At 37.0% G+C, this 27,993-nt stretch overlaps 1 long non-coding RNA gene across 1 annotated transcript; it reads right to left on the bottom strand.

The window, feature by feature from the left end:
- Window positions 1–17,999: 17,999 nt before the first annotated feature.
- On the bottom strand, window positions 18,000–18,573 carry LOC124641231. The gene is made up of 2 exons (XR_006985652.1): window positions 18,366–18,573; window positions 18,000–18,274 (listed from the first exon to the last, which is right to left on the bottom strand). It is a non-coding gene; the product is annotated as an uncharacterized LOC124641231 (long non-coding RNA).
- Between the last annotated feature and the right edge of the window lie 9,420 nt (window positions 18,574–27,993).

Raw genomic sequence — 27,993 nt, 5'->3', positions numbered from 1 at the left:
GTGAGTGATTTTTAAGTGTTGATGTAGTAAATTAGTATCTGTTACATTATATCGGGAGTATCGTACCTAATCACATTAAATCTTACCACATATACTTTCTGATATTCTATGACAAATTGTAAAAAAATACTAATCCATTCAGTGGTTTAGCCACAGGAGTCATTTTTAGTTTTTCATAATTTACAACATCATGTGTAAAGCAGAGATAAAGTTAGGAGTATCGGATGTTTTGACCAGTTGACAGCTGTCAGTTTTCAAGGGAGAATTTCCGTTGTTTGTAATGATTATTTTTCCGACCCAAATATCGACCAATAGAATTGCACCATTCGACGTCACGTGGTACAACCTATATGGTATTATACTGAAAATTTTTTGAATATTTTCTCTGGTCGTTGCTACGTCAAACTGACAGGTTGTGGCCGACATTTGGGACGGAAAAATAATCTCCCGAATACCACACGAGCTTCATAATTATCTGGCATTTCCCTCAAGGTTCCCTGCAAACAAATAAAGTCGTCAAGTTTTTAAGGAAAAATAACTCGCGCGTCGCGCGCGTTATTTTTTAAACTGAAAAACTTGACTCCTTCATTTGTTTGCAACGAACCTATCGGAAAATACCCGATAATTTTGAAGCTCTTGTGGTATTATAAGTGACTAACTCTTATATGGTGTTATGATTCCAGCACATTTTTATTCTATTTACTATGTTTGAAAATATATTTCTATATATATATATACATATATATATATAATATATATATAACATGTAACGTAATTAACGCACACTCTCAAACACCCCAATTAGAATATTATGTTATAATCATAATACACACACTGAATTTTTAATTTAACATAAATGCATATACCATTTATTTATTTATTTATTTAACAGTTTATGTACACACACAGAATACAGAGAAGAAGAAAAATAGAACAGATAGTACAAAGGCACAGCTTATTTCATTAGAAATATCTTCCAGCTGGCCCGTTATGAGAGAGTTAGAATAGAAAGAGTTGCAGATAGAGTGCATAGAAAGAAAAGAAGCTATAACTAAAATAAAATAATCACGAACTTAACCTAAATATGTATATATAAAATATATATCAATATATAATATATGTATACAAATATATAAATACACTAAATACTATAAGCATCTATGATGACAAGGAAAGATAGTGTTCCTTCAACTTACGTTTAAATAATGCAACAGTCTGGCAGCTCCTCAGCTCAGGCGGCAACTTATTCCACAGCCGTACAGCGTGCACGGTGAAGGAGTAGGAGTAGAAATCAGTGGAGTGGTACTTAAAATCCCTATTTTAAGTAGGGATTTGAGATGAGTCCTGCAGGACGCATCAGGTGAGCGGAGAAAGGAGAAACGTTCCCGCAGGTACGAAGGAGATTTAGGATTGAAGAGGATTTAGGATTAAATAGAAGACACAAAATGCGAGTGTTCCTGCGAAGACGAATAGGGAGCCACTTGAGATCCTTGCGAAATTGTGAAACATGATCATACTTTTTAAGATTGAAGACAAAACGAATACAAAGATTTTGCAAGCGCTCAAGTTTATTTAAAAGCTCCTCTGTGGCATCCAGATAACAGGCGTCGGCGTAATCTATAATGGGTTGGATGAGAGTCTGAGCAAGTGATATTTTGGTTTTCAAGGGCAAAAAGTGTTGAAGACATTTCAGCGTATGAAAAGTGTAGTGAACTTTGCGACTAACTTCATTGACCTGAGCTGACCACGATAAGTTAGAATCTAGAATAACACCCAGGTTTTTCGCTGTATTAGTGTAGTCGATCTGAACCCCATTCAAACTTAGCGGTGGTAGTGACGCAATATCTAGCCTGCTACGCATGTATTTGCTGCCAATAATCATGGCCTGAGACTTCCTGGGATTAATTTGCAGTCCAAAGGTCTGCGCCCAATCACCGATCGCATCCAGGTCACGATTCATCGCAGCAATGGCAGCTTCTGCATCAGCACAGGGAAAATGGCATTGTTATTTACTAAATTAGTTATACTAATTCTTGAAGAACTTTTTGGTCATACTACTACGCACGCAAATATCGCGCCGCGCGCCGCTCGACTTGACACAACATAACGAAACTACGGAAAAAGCCGACAATACACGAAGTCTTATTACTTTGAGTTACGGTCGATTTGAATTTGTTTTGACTGTACAGGGTTAATATGACAATAATTTCCGTAGTTTTAATTATTTTTGGGATAAAAAATTACCTATATTAAAAATGATATAAATCGATTCAGTAAACGATTCTGAACAAACTAATTTCAGGATGTGCGTTAATTAAGTTACATGTTGTATATATATACATATATATATATATTTACGTATTATATTAATTTTTTTCTTTGTGCTAAAGGACTTATGTTATCCAATATATTAACGTACTTAATTTAATTGGATTAGGCACAGAACAACGTGACCACAGGACGTGGTGATCCGATGCTTCGCGGACAGGTGCCACCGTAGCAAACAAAGCCAAAGTACTTAGGAAGACAAGTTTTTATATACTACTAACAAATGTTAAACATGAAAATGTATGTTAGTCTTTTAGGTACGGCCTGATTTTAAAAGTATTTTGATTTGATCTCGTAAAATCTAGATTCGAGACGCCTGTTTTCCTCATTCAAGTACCACTATTTTTTGTATATTTTTGTTGGGAGAGTCAGATAGGCAATAGCTTCTTGTAAAACTTGTAGACATTTGCATTTAATTAGACTGAAATCCGACTCCAAAATAGGTAGTTCGGTAAAAGGCTAGGCAGATCATTATTTAAAATGCTTATGTATGTTAAAATGACCACCTTTAGCCAACAACAGAAAGGAAATGAAATAAAGGATATTATTTCAATGTATAAATTTTAAGGGTGTACCTACTATATATTAGGAGCAGGTGGGACGTATAAAAATCGGTCGTGTTCCTTACCTTAACGTAGGGTGACTATGATATATGTTTTTTTTTGGGACTTTTACAAAATTCTATTTTAAAAAGGCGCTTTAGATAATAAATTAGAAATTAGGTGTTTTGACACAACTGGATAAAAATAAGCGTTACTTAATATATGGACTATTTTACGGGTCGCGCCAGCAATTCCTGAAATTATTGTGTTTTAAGCAAATAAACAAACTCTTCAGCTTTATAATCTTAAATCCCTATATTTCTTGTTCACGCCATCGCGCGTGAATGGCTGAACGGTTTAAGTTGAAAATTAGAGGTTAGGTAGCTTGGAGAAGTACATAGTTTTTGTCACCATAAGGCTACGGGAAGCAGTTATCTCGGGACGTGGATGAAACCGCGAACTGAAGCTAGTATTAGTTTACAGTTTACACTACAGGGTTAACCCATTAGCTAGCTCTTAACTCTGCTGAACATTATGATTTCGACATCAGAAAGTTTTAAAAACCGTGTAAAGCCCTGCTTCACCCACAATATAAAATTCCGTTTTTCTTAAAACAATTGCTTACTTTGAAAATGGAATGCGAAAATTCAAAAACAGAACAACGGTTTAAAAAAAACTGACGTTTTTGTTGTCGGTGACCTTTGGCCTTAGTACTCGAAAATTTCAAAAAATATGTGTATAAAGAAAAAAAAATTTCCATAAACATATTTCATTTCCATATACATATTGAATTTCCAAGTAATAAAAATAAAACTCATAAAAATCCTTTAAAGTCTCCTACAAATGCGATTTCAGAAATATATTCCAAACTTATTTATGTTTAAATGCCGTGAAAGCTGTCTAGAGTGCAATAACTTATGCGATGTCTCTGAGTGCGGCAGTAAATAGTATACTTGTCACTTTATTTCTGAAATATGGGGCTGACCAACATGCTGAGGATCTAGACTTGGTGTATAGGTTCAGGTTTTCTGAGTTTGGAGTTTGGAGGAAAAAATGTTTTAGAAATTATTTTCTCATTATATAAATCGTTTTACCCCAGTAACTCTAAAGTATATAATAGATAAGAAATCTATCTATATATCTTATTTATTTATCTGCCATTTTGCAATCATTTTTATTTATTTATTTATTTATTTAAAAACACCTTAAACTATCTTTACCGGATCTTATATATCTATCTATCTTTCTCTTATCCTAATACGACAGCTAAGAACTAAAAACTAAGTATTTAAAAACTAAATTATTTACAATCATGGTAATCCACTAAAATTAAAATTATATACTAGGTAGTGTCTTTGTAACATAAAATAAATAATAATTCCTTTGCGAATTCACCAAAACAACATGTAAAAACATCAATGCTGCCATGTAGATCGTTTACGATACGGATGGCTCTGGTTATGGGTGCTTTGGCGAGTAAGTTGGTTCTCGCTGTAGGTACCAGTACCAGAGGCGGGCTTCCCCGCCGCCACACGTAGCGGTCCGGCACACACAGGCTCAAGCGCTGCAGCACTGCCGGGTGACTTTCCAATCCGCGAAGCACCTTCACCAAGTAGGCAACCAGTGCAAACTCTCGTCGAACACGCAGTTGATTGTAACCAACCATGTCCAGGACAAACAGGTCATATTCAGGTCGGCTTGGGTTAGGGGGAAACTCGCCTCTGGGCCGCGGCCCAGATTACACGGTATAATAACAGTCGGGAAAACTGGTCCGAATGTGCGGGCCAGATTACTATGTGAAAAAAGTGACGGAGTAATTTCATAAAATCCGATAGTTGTGAAATTTTTCACAGCTCAAAATCGTCAGGAGGCAAAAAGACTTAGATCTTTTTCATAATTTTCATCATAAATATAATACTTTGTCTAGATACTGGACTCCTAGTAGCTAATATAGACTTCGTTAAATAATGAAGTTCCTATAGATATTTGATACATAGTTTTTATTTTTACTTTTTTTTTAATATCTAGATTAGTGGAGATAGTGGGATATTTACATATGTAGAATATGTGTGTATAAGTAGGATATAATATTTATTTTTATTTACTTACAGCATGTTAAAAAACCCCATTAAAGTTTTTGTTGCATATTTAGTTCCTATACCTATATATTTAATAATCGCAAAATCGTCAGGAGCTAAAAAAATATAGATCTTTTTCATAATTTTATCGAAAACTAGCTTTTGCCCGCGGCTTCGCTCCCGTCAACTGACTTTTCTACTTTACCCTATTTTGTTTCATAAGAACCTTCTCCTGACAATAACAACAACAAAAAAAGAATTAGTCAAATTGGTCCAGGCGTTGTTGAGTTATGCGCTTACCAACACATTTTGCGATTCATTTTTATATTATTTTATATTGATGTCAATATATCCAATGTCAACATAAATGAGTGTTACAAAAATACTCTTGTTGCCAAAAGGGGATTTGTTTTTTCTTGTAACACTCGAACAAAATTTTGATAAAAAGAAACAATGTTTCTATATTTACGTTTTACTTATAAATATTTTATTCAATAGTTTTACAAAATGATCTTATTATAGGGAAACTAAGTATCAAAATATTCATCCGCATCGCTGTCAGCTGGGATCGTGCCCAAAAGGCTGGCTGCATTGCCACGCTGGATGGCAATGCATATCCTTTGACCGAAGTATAGGCCAGCCCTTTGGTCACGAGTGGACTCCACTAATCGCTTACTAATTTCTCGAAAGAGTCTGTGGGCACTTGGGCCCCATGGTCCCAGGGTTTCAACCCCAAACGGCTCAAAAATGCAATTTCCGGTGAGGTTTACATATTTGTGCCGCTTGAGGTTTTCCGCGGCTGCAGCAGCTGCAAAGTCGTGGTGGCCTAGTGGGCAAAGAACCAACCTCTCGAGTATGAGGGCGCGGGTTCGAATCCAGGTCAGGCAAGTACCAATGCAACTTTTCTAAGTTTGTATGTACTTTCTAAGTATATCTTAGACACCAATGGCTGATAAAAAGGTGAAGGAAAACATCTTGAGGAAACCTGGACTATATAGTCTGAAATCACCAACCCGCATTGAGCAAGCGTGGTGATTAATGCTCAATCCTTCTCCGTGAGAGAGGAGGCCTGTGCCCAGCAGTGGGACGACAAAAAGGCTGTAACTGTAACTGTAAGGTGAACCTAGGAGGTGCAATGATGTTTCGTCCAGAATTTTAATTTGAGGTGCTATGACATTAAATTTTGATATGACTGTCTGTCTGTCCGGGATGTCAGGAACAAAAATTTCACATTTTGATAAATTTAGATCCAGTCCAATCGAATGAAATTTTTCTTTTAGGAATATGAGGTCTTGGTAAACAGTTTCTCTATCTCCTCCTAGGGTCCCGTCATCCAAATACCAAGCGTTAAATTTTGAATTTAGTTTCTCTATTATGGGGTGAATAGCCAAATTGAGATATATTGAGATTATTAATTAAGTATCTATAGGAACTTCATTATTTAACGAAGTCTATATTAGCTACTAGGAGTCCAGTATCTAGACAAAGTATTATATTTATGATGAAAATTATGAAAAAGATCTAAGTCTTTTTGCCTCCTGACGATTTTGAGCAGTGAAAAATTTCACAACTATCGGATTTTATGAAATTAAGTCCCAATGGGTCGACTTACCTCCGTCACTTTTTTCACATAGTAATCTGGCCCGCACATTCGGACCAGTTTTCCCGACTGTTATTATACCGTGTAATCTGGGCCGCGGCCCAGAGGCGAGTTTCCCCCTAACCCGTTTGTTTGTTTGTTTAAACGCGCTAATCTCAGGAACTACTGGTCCGATTTGAAAAATTCTTTCAGTGTTAGATAGCCCATTTATCGAGGAAGGCTATAGGCTATATTTTTATCCGGGTTCGTGCAGAGGTTTCCACGGGATGCGGGTGAAACCGCTGGCAGAAGCTAGTCGTCTATAAGACTAAACAATTTATATTTTATGTAGACGTCAAAATGTAGACAAAGAGCATAATTAAACAAAAAAATGAATATCAAAAACTTAAATTTCTTTTCTAGGAAAAATCTCCCTTGACCTTAGTAACCCATGGCCACACTAACCTGACACGGACATTTCTTGGGTAACAGTAATGGCTTATTTTATGAGCCAAACTTTATGTCCAGTTCGGGGACTATAGATTTATATGGCACGTGGTCACTGGACTCCTGGCCTAAGCTTAGGTACTTATTTAGCGTATTTGTTTTATGATTTAGGTACTAAATGTTTTTTTGTGGTTTCAACCGCGTCTTGAGGGAACTTCGTCCCGTATAAAAAGTAGCCTATAGCGTTTCTCAATAAATGGGCTGTCGCACAGTGAAATAATTTTTCAAATTGGTTCAGAAATTTTGAAATCAGTAATTTAGGGTACAAAAAAAAAAAAATTAGTGTTGAAAAGGTAGTTTTTGATAATATTTGGATCTTTTTTAAGGAAAAGATAAACACATTCGTTAAGTTGTTTTGTTTGTTTTCAGAAAAAAAACAATTTTTTTTTAACAAAAATCCTTCTGTTTCCTAAAAAAATACCTAAAAACTTAAACATAGATTTTCACATTCCAATAATTTCCACATTACAAAGACTCCCACTACATATTTTTATCCAATTAAGACTGTGTCTGTGTTATATAATATCTAGCTTTCAATAGGAATGTTAGTTATTTCATTCCAGCTGAACTAATTTCATTAATCCATCGGCTTGCTTTGAACCGATATTGAGAATTTGAATTCCAATTAGTTTAGCTCGAGCGTTATGTAGGTTTCATACCAGTTTTTGTGGTTATTAACTATGTTATATGAGAAGTATTAAAAGTTCAATAAATCCTTGTTGGAGTTGTATGATTTTATAAGGGTTTCATACTGGCGGATTTGCTGCTCAGTGTAAACAATTGACAACTGATTTTTGCAGTTTGGAATGTGTCGGGCGTAGGTATATGCTGGGTTTTGCCAACGCGCGGTAAATCTGCCAGTGTGAAACCGGTGTAGGTAATATCAAAAGGTTAATACTCACAGCGCTTTCACACTAGCGTATTTTCCACTCGGTTTATTTACACGACTCAATCCTAAACGTATTTCATTATTGTCCAACTATTTAAGCATTTGAGACAGTGGTAAACGAAGTAGTTAGAAAAAATATATGGTTGTGTTGTCCATGAAGGTACCTACTCATAATCTGCCGAGCCTTTTCCCAACTATGATGGGGTCGGCTTCCAGTCTAATCAGATGCAGCTGAGTACCAGTGTTTTACAAGGAGCGACTGCCTATCTGATCTCCTCAACCCAGCTACCCGGGCTATACCCTTGGGTAAGACTATCCAGGTAACTTCATATTATTATTGTTTTTACAATTCATGAAAAGACAGTGAATGAAAGAAACTACTTCAAGCACTCGTATAAAAAACAAAAACCTTAATTTGTGTGAAAGGGTCCGTGTTCTAACTAAGCATAGCGTTCTAAGTTAGTTCTAAGCTACACATGTTTTGCTCATCAACACAAATTGCGAGCAGGTGCAGTAAGTGTACAACTTATTGTAACTTAATGCTTACTTAAGTTACCTACACCTAACTTAGAGTTAGAAGCTAGTGGTTTGTATGTTATGAGCTTGCTTACTTGTGTTAATAATTAGAAGAGAAGTTATTATGTAGATAGGTAAGTGGGAGCGGCAAAGTAACAAGTTCACGGGTCGGTAGATGATAAGGTTAAGCAAAGCTTGGCGCGGTCTGAACGAGGATGGGTGGCCATTACGAGTTCCTCAGTGTTTCGGAAGGTATGATAAGTTGGTGGGTTTCGGCTGTCATTTGAAAATCTTGTGCAGTCGTTACTGGTATCTAAGAGGTGGCGGGTATCAGATGCTAGAAAGTCTTACCAAGTATTATGGGGTTGCCCAGGGTAACTGGGTTGAAGAGGTCAGGTAGGCAGTAGCTTCAAGTAAAACACTGGGCTGCTATTTCGCAAGAAACATCAGACTGATATTATAAAGGTGAAAGTTTATACATGTATTGTGATTGTTTGATACTTCTTGCTTGACGCGCAAACGGCGGAAAGGATGTTGCTGAAATTTGGCCGTATTCAAAACCAACAACTGAAACAGCGAGAAACAGCCAGTAGAATATGATATGTGTACCTATGTACTCGTATATACCTACTTATGTACCTATTAAATCTGTTTACCCCTGTGGAATATAATCTGGAGTGATGTTATGCTAAATACCAGTATTAGTTTCATTTAGAACTTATACGCGTTCTAAACACAATGACTGTTGGGTACAGTCGCGCATAAAAGGCATTTCGGCATTTTGGGCATATTTCGGTTTCTCTAAAATTGGGCTTAACAAAATATCATGTTTGGTACTACTAAATTACTTATTTTAGTATTGGTACGCTGTTGTGTTTATTGAAGTATCCATATGTTTGTCTTTTTTCACGAAAGATTTCTTCGTAGAGCGGGAAGATTATGGGATCTAAAGAGCTGTCTGTTTATTCTTCTACTAGCTTCTGCCAGCGGTTTCACCCGCATCCCTTGGGAACTACTTCCCGTACCGGGATAAAAAGTAGCCTATAGCCTTCCTCGATAAATGGGCTATCTAACACTGAAAGAAATTTTCAAATCGGACCAGTAGTTCCTGAGATTAGCGCGTTCAAACAAACAAACAAACAAACTCTTCAGCTTTATAATATTAGTATAGATGTGATTCATGATTTTTGAGATTTGAAATCACCTTTTAGCATACATAATTGCAATCTTATTCCACATTTATTTGGCTTACTTATATGTAGTTTATATTTTTTAAGACTTCTTACTTTTGACTTACGTTTGCTGAAACCCTGTTTAATGGAAACTTTAAAGATTTTGTAAAAAAAAAACGTTAATTTGAATTTAAATAAAAATCTATAAAACTTTTCTCACTAACAATACCACTATGTGGTTAAAATGAGTAGAACGAAATGAAACGGCGTCTAACGAATACAAGTTTCAATTTAAAAGCATACTGAGAGCATTTATAAATTAATTAATTTAATGGCAACACCTAACTAAGTTTAGTGAACGAGTCGTTGAATGCATCGGCTGTTGAACTTTTGCACACACTGTGTAAATATTTCATTACATACTCATATTATTGTAATTAGTTTGAATGCGTTTATCTCAGTTTTCAGTGCTAGATAGTCGTTTTATAACCTTAATATCTTATTCATCATTTACCTAGCCTTTTCCCAACTATGTTGGGGTCGACTTCCAGTCTAACCGAGTACAACTGATTATATACCAGTTTTTCTGCGATATGGTGCTATATATATCTCTAGATTTGGAAGGTTCTTTCATAGTTCGACACTCTATCTATCGAAGAAGGCTAAAGGTTACTGGCCCTGAGCTTTCAACCCACGGGACTTGCGATATCGTGCGGAAAATCCGCTAGTCTTAAAATGCTCTTTAATGCAAACGAGTGCATTAGAAATTTCCCTTTATGTATTTTGGAGTAGACACCAACCGCTTTTAACTAACCTTTTATATACCCTAAAGTACAGTCAAAACAATAATATGTAGATAAATAAAATTAGCAAGCAAATACCCCGTCGTCGCTTGCAAATAAATAGCTTATACACCGCGTGCCAACGTCGCTGCCAAGCAAAATGGCTTGAAGTTAGTTCAAGCCATGGAGAACAAAATGACTATCGGAGATGTCATAACGCAAAAGCTCCTAAGAAAGTAGCGCGACAACATGCGGGTGTTTGGGGGACGAGGAACGTTACTATCTCCGCACTTACACGCCTTTTGTGGAACCCACCCATTATTTTCAAATTAAAATCACCATGATAAAGACCAATCTTTAACAGATTGGTTTTGATCTGACAAGGAACTCGAACACCTCGTTAGTTCTAGTACCTAACCGATGAAGCCTATCGTTCGTTACTTGGCCTACAAGAAGGCACCTTACCCACCTTCCTTATGGCACCTCCGCTATCTTTCTTTCGTCCGTGGTTCAAACTTAATGGCGGTTACTGAATTAAATCTAACTTCAATATACATATGTCTGTCTCTCTGTCTGCGGTCACGTCTGTTTAAAAGGTCATAGGACTTACGTTTTATTACATGGTTTTACTCGGTATGCCGAAAATTTTACTTTTCATGAATCAAAAGGACTTTCATGAATCAATGTATTACGTCTTATAATTTAAACACATTTGTTGTTCTAAAGTAGAACCAAAGTTAACTAAGTATTGTAACTAGGCAACTTATGATCTTGGGCGACTTAGTTACTCCTGTAGCCTGAAAAGCAACTAACTTTTTCGATCGGGGGGTTAAAGTTAAGAATTAATTTATGTGCGTATACAAACCCTAAAATTACCTAAGATTAATTTTGAACCTAAGTATTTTCAGCTCAACTATTTAAGGTTCTTTCCACCATATAACTTAATCTCTAACAACTCAATCTTACCTCTGAATAAATAATGAACACAATTAGCAAGGGAAATGGACCAATAAACCGCCAAATGAACGAACGAATCAAACGCCGTCGCTCACTGAATGATTGAACGAGTGAATGAACTAGTTGAACGGTGAACTGTGAAGGTGAAATAAAGGTTTAAAACAGATGACAAAGGCTTTTCATTTCCTTTTGAAGTTTATGTCTCTTTTTCAAGATCTTAAGAATTTATGCCTATACTTTATTGAAATCAGTTCAATTGCTTTTTTTTTCTGAAGTTCTGGCTGGTACTAAAATTCTGAAAGCCCTGTAATATTATCATGTTTACTTTCACCTTTTCTTGAGACCTTCTTCTTATCTTTAAATTATCAAAAGTGTGTAAAAAAACGAGCACTTTTCTCAATTCGGATTTATAATGTTTTTTTTTCAGCCGATAATTATAATATAATAACCACATTAGCTAGTTGTCTTTGAATACGTAAGCTGAGATAATGGACCCACTCGACCCACTCATATGAACGATCTGGCCTAGGGTGCCGGGAAGATGTATTGCAGTTTCCACAGGACGGGTGAGACCGTGGAAACACGGCTAGTCTTAACTAACTTTATGCTTGTCAAAATTGAATGTAAAAGAATTCATAACTTACATATACATTCTTACATATAACTTTTGCTACATTAATTTGCTTTCAACAGTAAATAAATGTATACCTACTTTCTTTCACTTCCTAACGAATCTGTATTCGAAATCCGGAACTGGAAGGAATGATTGAACGAAATAAATCACTGAACGAGTGAATGAACGACTAATCAACATGCACAGAACCGCTTAGCGTAAAAGCTTTACGACTTAGATCATCTAGACGACCGGAATGGCTAGGAATACAAATCTATGTAAATGTGAAAGATTCTGCCAGTTTGTGCGTGGGACTTCCAATGTAGTAAACACACTACACTACATTACAATTAAAATTAAAATTAAAATTAGGCTATGTAACACATAGCCTAATTTTCATCGTTACGCCACAAAATGACAATAACAAGAACAATTTCGGCGAGTACATATACGCACCCAATGAATTAAATTTTATGTTATGTCACTTCTAAGCACAAATACGTAGGCGTGACGTCACAAGCGTCACTCTCAATGTTTGTCATATCTTAGGTGAAGGTTTTTGTTACAATAAAAAAATCAATTTATTAAAAAAAAATCAATATGTTTAGCCAGTCAAAAATGTGGACCAATAATAATCACTATTTTTTAACCCTGTCGTAAAGGCGCGGGCCCACCGCGGTGCACGGAGAGGCTACGCACGTGTATTAAGCTTCGCTTTGTAAGAAAATGTATGTGGTTGTGTCCACTGCAACCCACGGAGAGGCTACGCTTGAATTGACGTCATTGATACACGCGTGGCTTGCTCGAATAGGCGGTTACATAGCTCAACGCTGTCAACGTGGGTCTACGTTTCCACTGGAGTACATGAATAAGACCCACGACTATGTACAGCTCGGTTATCGCAGAGCAGTTGTTGTAAGCGGTTACGTATCTCAACGCTGTCAGCGTGGGTCTACCCGTGCGCCGTGCCACGCTATTCATAGTCGTAGGTCATATTCGTGTACTTCAGTGGAAACGTAGACCCACGTTGTCAAACAAATGAATACACGCAGCTAAAATACGCCGCGTGTCCGTGCACAGCGTGCACTGCGGTGGAGCCGCGCCTTCATGCCTGCTGAGGCGGGCTCATATTGGTTTACCACATTATTCCACAAATGGCGTCTCCGGTTATTTAGATGCTCTAAGCACGTATAAAGATATAAATTACCTTCTCAGAGTGAGAGTTGTATCATTTCCGACCGTTTTGCCTTGACGATTAATTTATTGATATTGCTTTGCCTTTGCCCAACTTTATGGCAATTGGGATCCGTTTAACCGGATGCAGTTCAATAGCAGTATTTTACATGGAGCGAGTGTCTATCTGACCTCCTGAATCCAGTTGTTAGGTAACTCGATATTCCTGGGTTGATAGACTATAAGGCATTGGACTATTTGTTAAATTTTGAAATGGAAGCATAGATCAAATTCTAGTGCATTTCTAAACTAATATTATAAAGAGGAAAACTTTGTTTGTTTGTTTGGTTGTAATGGATAAACTCAAAAACTACTGGACCGATTTTAAATATTCTTTCACCATTAGAAAGCTATATTATCTTCGAGTAACATAGGCTATATTTTATCCAGGTGCGGGCAGTAGCTCCCACGGGACGCGGGTGAAACAGCGGGAAAACGGCTAGTTCAGAAATAAAATAGAGTATAAGGCGATTATCACACTGCCCCGCATGATGCAGCGTAGTGCGTGGATGCGTTTTTTTCTGTTGCTTGTAAATATCTCCGTTTGTATGGAAAACACGCATAGTCCAACACACTGAAAATGCATCCACGCGCGTTCATGCGGATCACGCGCATACACGCGGAGAAACACGCACCCCCGCGCGTAGGTGCGGGGCGAGACGCAAGGTATGGCACACTGAATCCCGCAGTGCCGCGCGTGATTTTGAATGGGCGTGACGTGTATATTTGAAAATAGAACTCTATGAGAGCCGCCGTGCGTGAATCTACTAAACGCACCTACGCGCGTGAGTGCGCGAAAAACCCGCACGATGATGCAGATCTGCACTCCCGCAGGAACGCGCGTAGGTGCGTCGACACGCAATATGCAGCGTGATGCGGGGCAGTGTGAAGATCACCTTACCGTGGAGCTCATGGCTACGCAAAGTCTTCCGAAACTCAGAGGGATGTGACAAGATGGTCACCCATTCTAAGCTTGATAAGCGCTGCTTAACCTTATCAAACTTAGCTTAGCTTTTATTTAGCCATGGGCTCCTCCTATCCGATTATAATACTAATTTAATTTACACAGCATGAACTAAGCCATTAAATGACACAAAAAGTTTAATCTACGTAGTGAGAAAACAAAAAGAGGAAAAAAATATAACTCAAAGGAAACACATGCATAAACCATAAATGGATAGCAATAAAAACTTCAACCACATTCACATGGGAAAAGCTTATTTCCCTTATTAAACCCATTCTATATTAACGTAAAAACCGAGCAAAACCGCGCACAATTGCTAGTTAGTTAGTAAACCTCTTACTTTTCCAATGATCTGAGAATCCTTTACAATTTTCCACTACAAGGACCCAGACATTCAAAAAGCAACCCTATACACTTGAGAATAAGGTTGAATTTTGTTTGGGTCGTTATTGGCTTCACATATTAATTTATTTCAGTCTGAAATTGAAATTGTTGGAATGAAGTGTTTTTATCTTTCATTGTTTTTTAAAAGGAATCAGTTTTTACATGCTGTGACTGGTTTGTGGCAGAAACCGTTTTCAATTAGATTAGGAATTAAGAACGAATTTTGTTTAAAGTCAATAATTATATTTAATATATTTCATAGTCAATATATTTTCTTGTTATAAATTGCCAATAGCTTTTGCCCGCGACTTTGTGCGCCTGGAATAGTGACTTCCGGTAGATTTTTCGTTTGTCAAACGAATGGCGCTATATGTCCAGAATACATTTTACTTTTATATTTTTTGTAATAAAAACTATCCTATGTCCTTTCTCAAGTTCCAAACTATGTCTGTACCAAATTTCACACAAATCAGTTCAGTAGTTTAAGACAGAGTTACTTTCACATTTATAATATTAGTTAGGATCAGATATCCAATTAATAATAACCTACTAGGTAATCATATAAAAAAAAAACAAAAACTCATATAAGTAACGCGAGCTCTACTGAAATAATCTGAATAATTTGAGGAAATCTTTTATAAAGGGGGGAAACATGTGACCTTCCCAAAATACGAAAATAATCTACTCGCAACTTTTTGTCAAAGTTCATCACTACGCAACGATTCGAGTGACAGCCGGCTCCGGCGTGACAACTCGTAATTTGACAGCTGTCAAATAAAACAACATGGCGGCGTGTTTCCCGCCGTTATTGCTGTTCGTATGAATTTGGGTAGGTAAAGTCTGAAGGATTGTGACTGTTTTTGAAGTAGATTTTTTGTGATTCGTAGACTAGATAATGCGTATATACAAGGTAGTCATGGTAGCCTAGTGGGTAAAGAACCAACCTCTCAAGTATGAGGGTGTGGATTCGATTCCAGTTTAGGCAAGTACCAATGCAACTTTTCTAAGTTTGTATGTACTTTCTAAGTATATCTTGGACACTAATGGCTGATAAAAAGGTGAAGGAAAACATCTTGAGGAAACCTGGACTATATAGTCTGAAATCACCAACCCGCATTGAGCAAGCGTGGCGATTAAAGGTTATGGCACATTATAGCGGCACTGCAACAGCACGGCTCCACACCAGCATTTAAGTTGTCATTTAATTTAGAGCATTAAATCGTGTATATTATAATATAGTTCGTAATTTCAATATGAAAAAGCCAACGGCGAGCAGTCAGCGTGCTTGCCGCTTCCACACAACTCGACTCGCCGCCCGCGTGCTGCAAGCGAGCGGTCCTCATGCGTACAGCACGCCGACGGCGTGCTAATTGCGCGCCGACTCCGAGCCGGCAGCGAAACAACGTCATTACGTCGTGTTCAATCATAATCGTCTTAAAATAATATTGAGTTTGCGGTGACAGCTAGCTTACACCCCGCGGCCGGCGCGTGGCCGGCGCGCCGACGGCGAGCGGACGGCGCGCCGACGGCGAGCGGACAGCGCGTGGTTAGCGCGCTGGCAGCTAGCCGTAGTCTTAATTCGAGGCGACGCCGTGCTGCAGCCGTGCTGTTGCGGTGCTGTTATAATGTGCCACAAGCTTAATGCTCAATCCTTCTCTGTGTGAGAGGAGGCCGCAGCCCAGCAGTGGGACGATAAAAAGGCTGTAACAGTAACAGTAATATTCCTTGGTTTGAAATGAAAATATACTTTCGACCTACGGTAATCGGAAAAAAACTGTTTTTTTCGTCTGTAACGCGTCCATAACATTAACATTTTGCATTTACTTAGCAAAATATGAGTAAAACCGTAGTTTAAAACTAGTACCTAAGTAACCGAATTCATTACATTTAGTCATTGACTTAGTTAAAGTTTGTTATCATAGTCAATTAATTTCCATCGCGAATTCTGAATTTCAGTCTATGTTTACTTAATTTCCTAGGCAGACGCAAAATACCTTGATCAAGAATAACCAATTATAAACTAAGAAACTTAAAAGGTATACAAACAATCTGAGATAGAATTTGTTGCTAAGTAAAAATAAATATTTTAGACTAATAAGTTCAGCGGCACGGTAAGATCATAAGACTATTTTTTCTACTTTTATTTATCCTGGTTTTGGTAATGTGTTGAATATATAACGAGATGAGAAAGGAATCTGGGAAGAATCAGCCTGAATCTGTTATAGTAAGTTCAACTCAGTCTTGCGCGCGGCCTTATGTGTGGGTAACCCTTGTACATATACAGTGACTTTGTGTGCGTGACAAGAGGTACAGTCGGGTACAAATACAGTTATTTAGGGGTACGTTACGGCGGTTTAAAGAAAAACAGTTATTACGTAATTTAATGTTTATTTATTTATACCTAATGATTCTGAATCGCTACTTGAAAAATCATACCTATGATGTATTTTGCATTTTTAGTCCACACTTTTATTTATTGTCCTCGTACCCCGAGCTAGAAAATATGTAAGGAGTATTTAATTCATCTTAGATATTTCACCTCATTTATTTCTTAGATACTGTCAATGTCAATTTGAAAAAACGTATGAGAAAATAATGAAAAACTGTAAAATGTAATAATAAAAAGCTTTGAATGTTGTTTCATTTTTTGAAACGTTACCTGACTCCTTAAACATTTTCTCCGTGAAGAACTAGACATTTTTGTAAACGACTGTACCCAAAACAAAAAGCGATAAGAACACGTCATGCTCGGACGACGTCACTGTCACACGAATGAAAGTTGTATATTTACAAGCCGACGCACACATAGGGCCGCGCGCAAATCTGAGTTGAACTATCTATAGCAGTGCTCTTAGCTAAGTAACATCCACAGTAATCTGCCTAGCTTCTTCCTTAAACGAATGCAGTTGAGTATCAGTGTTTTACATGGAGTGACTGCCTATCTCACCTCCTCAACCCAGTTACCCAAGCAACTCGATGCTCCTCAGTTAGAGTTTTTGTCACATTTCTAGCTTTTGACTACCCGTAACGACTGGCAAAGATATTCAAATGACAGCCGGGACCCGTCAATTTATCGTGCCTTCGAAACATGACTCATCATGACAAACACGTCACCCATCCACGGACCGCGCCAAACGAGACACCTAATAAGGTAAGTCTAATAATGGATGGATAGAGTCTGGCCAACGAAAGCTGTCCAAGAAAAAAGGCGGCAATTTTAAAAAATCAAGAGCTGCCAACCCCGGCTATACGCTGCTTAAACGGAGTTGATACTTATTATTATTCTAAACTAATAATAACACTGATACATTAATATCCCATTAATGTAACAGTGTTTCATATCAGAAAATTATGACTGTAATAACATTATTAAAAAATGCCATAGCATAGCCAGGGTATGGCATTTATTAACTTCTGCATGCATTGAAGTCCACAGGGATGAATTAAAAAAAAAGTTATTACAAAACGTTTATTTGATGTAATAGATAGCACCGATACAATTAAATCAACACAATAAAGGAGTTAGGAGTCATAATTGAAATCGGATTCCAAGTACTCTACACCTGATATTATAGAATTGGCTTCACTGCTACTGCTAGTGCCTCCAACATGTATTATGAAGGGTTCAGGTTCGGTATCAATAAGACGATCCCTTAATTTGTATTGCTCTTCAACATGAAGTCGACCTTCTTTCCTCGTAGTCGTTGTCCTGAGTCCTCGTTAATATTATCTGAAAAGTAGATACACCGTGAAAACTATTGCGTTTTTTGCAAATAAGTCAAAAGTATCAAGATGTTTCAATGGAAATTCAAGAAACTAACCTAAAAGTGAAATGACAATCCAGTCATCGTATTTTCTCTGCAAATTTCTGATTCAAATCACTTTGTACGTCTTTATATTTGTCAATCATAGTAAATAGAAGCTTTCTCGTCGAACTTTTAATTGTTTTCGGCATTATTTTATACAAAACCAATGAAAATAAGATGAAATAAAAAACAAACTGACTTTATTAGGAAACGTCAATGGGACAATTTTGACAGTTCTAAAATATTGCCATATTAAAAGTTTCGAAATTATAGTTCGGCCATTCAGAGAATGCGTTCCTGACACGTCGCGATTGAACTGACGACGTAACTTTGCAATGGCGTTGCAGTTACGATAAAAATATTTTTGCTGGTTGTTTACCGTTTTAACAATTGAGGAGCATTAAAACAACATTATTATATCAATAATCAATGAATGTAGTTACGTCGTCAGTTCAATCGCGACGTGTCAGGAACGCATTCTCTGAATGGCCGAACTATAATTCGTGGTCAGCTTTCGTTGGCCAGACTCTAATAATCCATCCTACCTATTTACAACTATGTACAAAATGTCAAAATGTCCAATCGACTTCTAGATACAAGATACAACCTTCTTTAACACGTAGGTAACACAGATCTGTACGAAACAGATGTGCCGTCACTAGCTGCCGGTTCCAGTGAACTAGCGTCGGTGAACGATGCACTGTAGGGGACGGTGGAATGCCTTCTCTGAACTACACGGACCGAATATATCATGGACTTGCATGTTAGAAGGTTGGAGAAGGTAGTTTTTGGTCAGGGTAAATTTTTAATTTAGGATTTTCTGATTTTGATTTCTTGCTTATCTTTTTCTCTTCTTTGAACTTGGGTCAGCAGATAGGCTCGGATAATACAATCGTCAAAGAGATATTTTTGTCATAGCCATTGCAATTATGTGGCTGGGTAGGTACCTAATTAATTGCTAGATGGTCTTCTTAACTTTTCCTTAGTAGGTGGGCAAATGGCAGCCAAAGCTCTCCTCGGATAAAACTAAAAGATGGAACTATCATTGTGTCTTAAATATTTTCAAAAAATATTCCGCGTTTCGACCCACGTACCTGTGTTAACGATTTTCTACATCTGGATAAATGTAGCCCTCCCCCCCCCCCGATAAATAGGCAATTTAATACTGAAATCAATTTTCAATTCATCATTGATTTGAGCGAACTCTTCAACTTCCATATAGTCTGCGGGTTGTTCGAAAGAGATACCCCGGCCCTGGTACATAAAAGGCCCACGACGGAACACGACGGATTTTAGTCAGTTCAAATCAAATCAAATCAAATCATTTATTTCATGTAAGCCTTTACAAGCACTTATGAACGTCAAAATTATAAATAAGTTTGCTTCTAGTTGCCCATTCCAAAAGTAGCTTCCTACGGAGAAGAACGGGCAAGAAACTCCATGGTTACTCTTTTTAAAAACATAATAGGTGTTACAATTTGTATGTATTGATACATACGATAATAACATGAAAAAGAAATGTTTACAATATTTTTTGGGTTGACTTTGAGAAAGTTATACAATGCAAGTTGAACTAGGAAGTTATAAGAGAAAATTATTATACAAACTATTTTAAGAAGTTAATAAATTAAACAAACCAAGTTATATAAAGCAAAAGAAAAAAGAAATAATAATAATAACAACATGATAAGAGCAAGAACATTAATGAGAACAGAGATATTCCTAGACAGCCTGCCAGTCGCCAGGGAAGCCACTTGTGCAATGTAGGACTAACGCCATACATCCTTGTCGTCAATGTAAGTAAAAGTCTGACACTCCTCACCGCTGCTAACCCACAGCGGGAGGGGTCATTTGATGATTTTTAACGTCGCTAAAAAAAAATGTTTCATATAGTCTATAGATATACATAGTTAGTATTCACAAACCATGTCCTAACATACCTTCTAGCTACACGACTACAAGCCGTGTATCAGTTATCCTGTACAAGATTACTTACATCCCACTAAGGCGCGCCGCCCACTTGACAAATACTCGCCATTATTAAAGTCGCGGTGTGCGGCGCGCCGTATTGAGCGAAATGTTAGTCAATCTGTTATGGTAGATTGTATTGTGGGTGGTACAGGAAGAATAGATAGGTATAGGATATAGGCACTTTGTTGTGTATCAGAAATGATACTTTTAAAAGGTGACATTTCAGCGATAGTCGGTAAGTCCATTGGTCGGTAAGTCAGTTGGGCAGTCAGTTCGACACTCTCCTTTGTTTCGTCAATAATCAGGTTTTGTTTCAGGAATATTTTTTGATTTTGAGTTGAAGGAATGACGCTTCAGGTAGAGAACCTAACTATAAATATGTAGTAGTTTTAATCCCATGATAGTTGAAAAAAGAAGGATAGTTTAAAAAAACACACAAAATCTATTTTTGATGATACATATGTAGTGTAGTTCCGCAATGCGGCTACATGCCTACATGATCTTAACTGGATTAGGTTCGATCCCCGACTATTCTTATATGCCTATTGTTTTACAAAATTGCAGAAAAGCCCGTTCAATAATAAACAAAACGTTGCTGTTATATTACAAAAAAGCTAAACAGATATTTGACACAAATGTACCTATAAAGAAAATTCAAATACAAAATTTTCTTAAACATTTGACAAAATATCTGTTTAACTTATTCATAACAACACAAAAAAGTGTGATCGCTTTTTCAAAAGTCGAAAATATTTAACCAACTACAAAAGGAAGAGTAATAGCCAAGATTTCCATCTTGTAACGTCTAAAATATCTAAACAGATTTTCACAAACGAGGTCTCATTAGATTCCATTGTCGGTCACAATGTCTCTGAGTGACGTCATCAAAATACAATATGGCGTCGGCTTCCCGCCTTTTGTCAATGTTCGAGACCTTTCTGTTGATGGCTTAATTTATAATACCAGAAATAATGTGCTTTTTGTTAGGTTGTAAGCTGGGTAAGTAATGGATTTTAGATTTTTTTGTGCGTAAATTATATTATTTCAGTTCTATAGATGGAAGAGCTCGTTTTGATTGAAGATATCGGTTAAGCAACGCTTGGATGGACGTGGATGGGTGACCATCTAATCATGACGAGTTCGGCTGTCTTTTGAACATCTTTGGCAGTTGTTACTGGTTGTCAGAAGCCAGAAAGTCTGACAGTCTTACCAAGAAGTTTAGGGGGTTTTACCGGCTATCCACAGCGACCTGCTTCTCGCAATTGAATAAAAAGGAGTCTATATTTTGTGCTGATGAAAGTTTTTGATTTAGGTACGATTCCTGAAAATTTTCATCAGAATCCGTTCAATAGTTCCGGCGTTTCACATTTATGGGTATGATGTGACAACAATCTTACAAGTCCTGTATACAATTACAATAACACACGAAATCAGTTATCATAACTCTACCCACACAATCTAAGATCGTTCACACTACACTCCGTAAGGGTGCATCTATACGGTGCAGGTAGCTTGCGCATGTTGAGGCACATGCGCAGGTTACATGCATTTTAAATACGTGTGGGTCCAGCGACTCGCGCATGTATCAAAGTAAAATACCCATCCGCGTGCTCTTGTCACTTGTCACTTGCGCATGTTAACTTGCTTTTTCTGCCTCGTTGGTCTAGCTGTCGCAAGCGCCGCTGCTGAGCACCATGTCTCGGGTTCGATTCCGAGGTTTTAGAAATTTTCACGAAGCAGCCCGGAGCCTAGAAGTTTATGATTGATACACCCGTGCATCGTGTCGCACGTTAATGTCGGTCCTGCGCCTGATCTCTCTCCGGTCGTGTCGGATTGCCGTCCCATCGGGCTATGAGAGTGACGGAATAGTGAGTGCACCTGTGTCTGCGCAAATGCTTGTGTACTCTAATATTTCCTGCGCAGGTTGCTAATCTCCTTACATGAGAACAGCTGCCGTAGCCGATAACCGGCTAGGAGGACATTATCATGTTACCTTGCTCCAGCTACACGCACCGTGTAGACGCACTCTTAATGTTCACAGTACACTGTGTGTAACAATCGGGAATTCCGTTCCTACATACGCAGCATTCCGGAGTTAGTGTTAACCGATTGTGCGGGATTTAGGAGGTATGCTCAATGGTGTACTGGCTAATGTTAGTGTTATTGCTATAGTTCGGTAGTTAGTATAAAAATATTTTTGCTGGTTGTTTACCGTTTTAACAATTGAGGAGCATTAAAACAACATTATTATATCAATAATCAATGAATGTAGTTACGTCGTCAGTTCAATCGCGACGTGTCAGGAACGCATTCTCTGAATGGCCGAACTATAGCAGTGATTGGTTGGACGTTTACAGTTGGTTGCAGTTAATTTGGGGTCAGTTACAATGATACCTAGTTTAACCAAAAAAAAAACAAGTTTTTTACTCGAAGTGTAAGTAGAAAAAACTCGTCAGTTATGGTATGATATATTTTTTTTAACTGTCAAGCAGTTTCATATTATTCACAATACGAATTTTTTTTTATGTATATACAACATAAAACCACGTATCGGCCTACAGGTCGCTGTCGAAATAATCTTAGCTGCATCTATTAGGTAGACACAAACTTCTAGATCTATGTAATTAAAATATTGTTTTTCTTGCTTTTTAGTATTTTTAGTAAGTCAGTTTTATTTATTTTGAAAAAAAAATCTGCAGAATGTTGTGTATAATATACCTATACCTATGTATTATACGCGATATTACTTAGAAACATCTGCCAAAAATAATAATCTCTTGTCAGTCAATAAAGCGTGACAATGCCATGTTTTTTCTAAGTCAGTGAATTTCTTTCCCCTCACAATTGGTCCAAAAAATACACGTTGTGGAATATTACAAAAAAAGTGTAAGTAATAAAAGAAACAGGCACATTACCTTCATAATAGTCAGAGAGCTAACGACTGTTAGGACTGAGTTGTTTTATAAAGACTGAAACTTTGTGTGTGCATCTACCTTACAGTCGGTATGAACGATAAACAACCATGAAAGACTGACTTTGCGAGATATTAAAAAAAATTCTAACATATCGTTTTACAGCTGTCTCTTAGTTTATATTTAAGACTAGCCGTTTTCCGTAATATATAAACTCGAAAACAACTGGAACGATTTTATAATTATTTAACTGTTGGAAAGCTACACTCTTCGCGAGTGACTGTAACGCGTAGTGCGCTCGGCACCGGTATATTCGGGATATTTTATAATTAAACCATTTAATAACTTTAACTTTGGTTTATTGACTGATTGTAAGAAGTGACAAGTTCAGTATCAAAACCTAATCCTATTCGAACATATTTAAATGGTTGTCCAGCCAGGCACCAAACACCGACTAAAACCTATGGACTAATACGTTTCTAACTGATCTACATAACAAGGGCTATATTTTATCCCGGTACGGGCAGTAGTTCCCACGTTCCGCGGGTGAAACCGCGGGAACACTTCTTGTATAAAACAATGAAGGTTTAGCAGTCGCAGGCTCTTGGACTATAACATATTTTTTGTCGTAACATTGCAAAATTAAAACCATTTTGTTCTGTCAACCTTTTAGCAAATTGAAAGGCTTTCTCCTGAGATAAATACACTTCGGTTCACGAAAAACGACCGAGGCTTTCTGACAAAATAAACGTACGTGACGTGGTGTTTTGTTTTTTTTTTAGATTCAGGATAATTTTTGCTTTTAGTGGGCGTGTGACATGTTTTATGACGGAATTGGTTAGTTTTTGAGTTTTAGCGACAAAAAATATTACATTAGATACTAAGTAAATTATTTCATAGGTACTTGGTCTGGACATTTAAGTAAACTTAAACATGCTTTTCAAACTTTAAACAAGTCTCTTTGATACTCTTACCTTAAAATAAATAGCCCGAAGTTTAACATTTCGTAACAATATTCAATTTATCAGGCAACCTCTTCCTGAAAACTGTTGCATCAGCATAAATATGTAAATATGTATTGTATATTGTATCATACAACAACAGCAAACTACTTAAAACACATTTCGCATTCTATTTTACTTCGCCTATTTCCAAGCCTCAAAACTGCATTACAAATTCATATTCAATAACACAAAGCAAGCAAAACTCAAAGAATGAAACACGATAGGTGCCTCTATTTCTTTGGCCGCAAGTGTACAAACATTAATGTTGAACGAGCGAATAAAAGAGAAAAGGTTACTCTTTTATGTCCCGCCAGTGTAATGCTGCGTCATTTTAATGAACTGATTGTTACCAAAAAAACATAGAGAATAAAATGACTAGCGGAAATGTCATAACGCAAAATCTCCTAAGAAAGTAGCGCGCCAAAATACGGGTGTTCGGGGGACGAGGAACGTTACTAGCTCCGCTCTTACTTCTTAAGAACCCGCCCATTATTTACCAAATCTTGATCTCCCGAGCCTTTTCCCACCTATGTTGGGGTCAGCTTCCAGTCTAAGCGGATGCAGCTGAGTACTAGTGTTTTACAAGGACAACTGCCTGTTTGACCTCCTCAACCCGGGCAACCTCCCTTGGTAAGACTGGTGTCAGACTTAATGGATTCTGACTACCGGATACGACTGCCAGGGATGTTCAATGACGGCCAATATTTCAGACCATGCCAGACATTTCAAAATAATATCACTAATCAATTAATATCAATATTTTTATTTATCAAGGAACCCGAACGTCTTGTTATTCAAGTAACTGATCACGCCTACCATACGTTGCTTGACCTACAAGAAGGCGCCTGACCTACATTCCTTATGGCATCTCCGCTATCTTTCCTTCCTCCGAGTCAGTTCTTTACGGAGATTATTTTTCTTTTGTTTAAGCGAAGTTTGGTTCGGTACATGTGAATTTTTAATTAGCTACTGTTATTGTATTTTCAAGGATTTTTTTCTTGGTATTGAACTGTCAAAAGGAATTGTGAAGGAATATTTTATTTTAACTTATGATTGAATTTAGTGAAAGAAAATTTACCAAATAATTGCTATTCACTTGTGTAGCTTTTTTTAAAAACTAGTTTTATTTAGGGGCTCTCATCAAAAATATATTTTTTTATTAACTCAAACTAAATTTATTATTTTATTTAGGAAAGAAAGTAAACAGAGATTTACTGCAATTTAAGATAAATGTATTATGTGACATTGTGCTGTCACAAGATTTTGGTTCAAAGCACCTAACTGGTTAATATTTACATTGTAAAGTGTAAATAAACCTATTCTGTTTTAAAAATACAAATAATCCATAATCCTATGTAGTGTTCAAAAAGTCTATTCCTTTTAAAAATACATATCATTTAACACTAACATCTGACCTGTAAGCGGTTGCTTACTCATTCAGTAATATCCCCCAGTCTCACAGTTCACAGGTCATATTATATTTTATCTGCAACTTAATCTGCTCGCTATCTGGCAGTTAGCCAGGGGTTATATTCTGATATTAACTTTGTAAGTAACTTTGAAACTATGGCTTGAAATGTCTTTAGTGCTTATTTTTAGAATATTTTTGTATGGTGCCCCGTTTTTTTGGCAAGCAGTGTAATTGAGTTGACACAAAATCGAAGTAAATTTTTATTCTGGTAGGCTGTAATGTTGTATTGAAATTAAGGGTGTTTTACTTGTTGATTTCTGACACTTACGCAAATACTAGAACATTTAAATAAAACTACTTTTACAGATTGTACTTATCTTTTTGGAAATTGAAATATATTAATTTAGTATCTAAACAAATACTTTATTGCGTCCTAAATCGGTAACAAAATTCACACCAATGACACTATCCCCGCTGACAGCGATGCGGATGAATTTTTTAATACTTAGTTTTAATTTTCCCCCTTTTTTATTTTTGTAAACATGTAAATGTAAATATAGTTCAAAAACTACACCCTACCCACCTAATACTTCCCAGAATACTTCCCTCATTAAAAGAAATGATGCAGGAGCATCGCTCACAAACTCGGCGGTCATTAACTCCCACAGTTCACTCACGTTAGCAACTTCTTATCTGATAACAGATGCAACAATGCCAACTTCCCCAACTATTAATAATGGCGTCTAAGGCTGATTTCGGCCGCGGCGACTGTTCCCATATAAGGAGATCAACCAGCTGCGCAGGACATATTATAGTGCACTCACTATTCCTTCACTCTCATAGCCCGATGGGACGGCCAGTCCGACACGACCGGAAAGAGATCAGGCGCAGCACCGACATTTACGTGCTCTCCGATGCACGGGTGAATCATTCACTAACTTCCAGATTACGGGTTGCTTTGTGAAAGTTTCTAAAACCAACAAAGAAAAGCGTTTATCATTTCAATAATCGTAACTTTTTAAACGAATGTTTGCCAGATTACTCTTGTCATTAAAAGAACTGATCTAGGAGCATCGCTCACAAACTCGCCGGTCATTAACTCTCTCTGTTCACTCGCGTTAGCAACTCCTTATCTAATAATGCAGATCATGATCTAAGATGCAGCAATGGCAACTTTTACAACTATTACCAACTAATTAAGCTTGCTTGTTTGTTAAACTTAAAAACTAGAAGTTTAAGTTTAAAGTTGAAGCTTGGTTAATAAGCCAAAGCCAAGTTTTGACATTTGAAAGGGACTTCTACAGGTTTTAAGTGAGAATTCTCTATTATTTTGGAAGAAGCTTTTTATCCCGGTGTGTTAAGTAGTTCCCACAAAAGCCAATTGCGGTCTTTGAAACAAACACAATCCCGAAAAAATTAAATTATTATAGGTGCTTAATTTTTTTTGCAACAAAGTTTACGCGACGTGTCGTGGACTGAATTCAAAACTTAAATTAAATTAAGCTACTTAGCACTTAAATTATTATTTTAAATTACTTACTACTTAAAATAATTGTTCAACTGATTCGTATGCATAAAAGTACCTACATAAAATACAATTAAATTGATCGTATGTTATATACTTTTTTAAACATAATAAACTATCAAAATCAGCAATTAATCTTCACAAAGACGGCCCATAATTTCCGTGAACGACATCAAAGACGATCGTCCCGTTCTACGCATAGCTCAACAATCACTTTACTAAGTTGTCAATTTTCTAGAATATTGTCTTTAGAATTGAGTACCCCTTCAGTCTAGGCCGGCACTGGAGTCTAGAAGTCTTGCTCTGATGGCTTCTGAATTGATTATAGTGTCGGAAACAGGCTATAGTTTCCATGGCAACGCTTTTATGGAAGATAATTCTGTTTTGTAGACTCATTTACTGGTTTTAAAACTGAACCCTTTACTTGCTATACAGACACGTTACATTAACATTACATAAAATAGAATGAGAAAATGATATGTAGCAGGAGACTCAGCTCAGTATACGCTGTGCTTGCAAGCATAGCACTAATTTTCAGCTGGCTAAAATTACTACAAACTACTACCTGTATACTACATTTACGTAGGCACTCAGTCAAAAATAAAATGCAGCTAAAAATACATGTGAATACGATAATAACAATTACATAACAAGGAAATAGTAAAACCTTGCACTACTGGTAAGAATTAGAAGCGTTTCTTCAAAGGTCAACTTCAGAGGGTTCAGTATTACTCTTCAATCTATTTATTCATTTCAAAATGTATACATTTACAGAAATGCATCCTCATTCTAGATAGTTATACATTACCCTGTTATCGCA

The sequence above is a fragment of the Helicoverpa zea genome, chromosome 22, assembly GCF_022581195.2.
Source record: "Helicoverpa zea isolate HzStark_Cry1AcR chromosome 22, ilHelZeax1.1, whole genome shotgun sequence".
Classification (NCBI taxonomy): Eukaryota; Metazoa; Arthropoda; class Insecta; order Lepidoptera; family Noctuidae; genus Helicoverpa; species Helicoverpa zea.
Note: the sequence above shows the minus strand (reverse complement) of the source record. Positions and strands in the feature narration are given on the sequence as shown.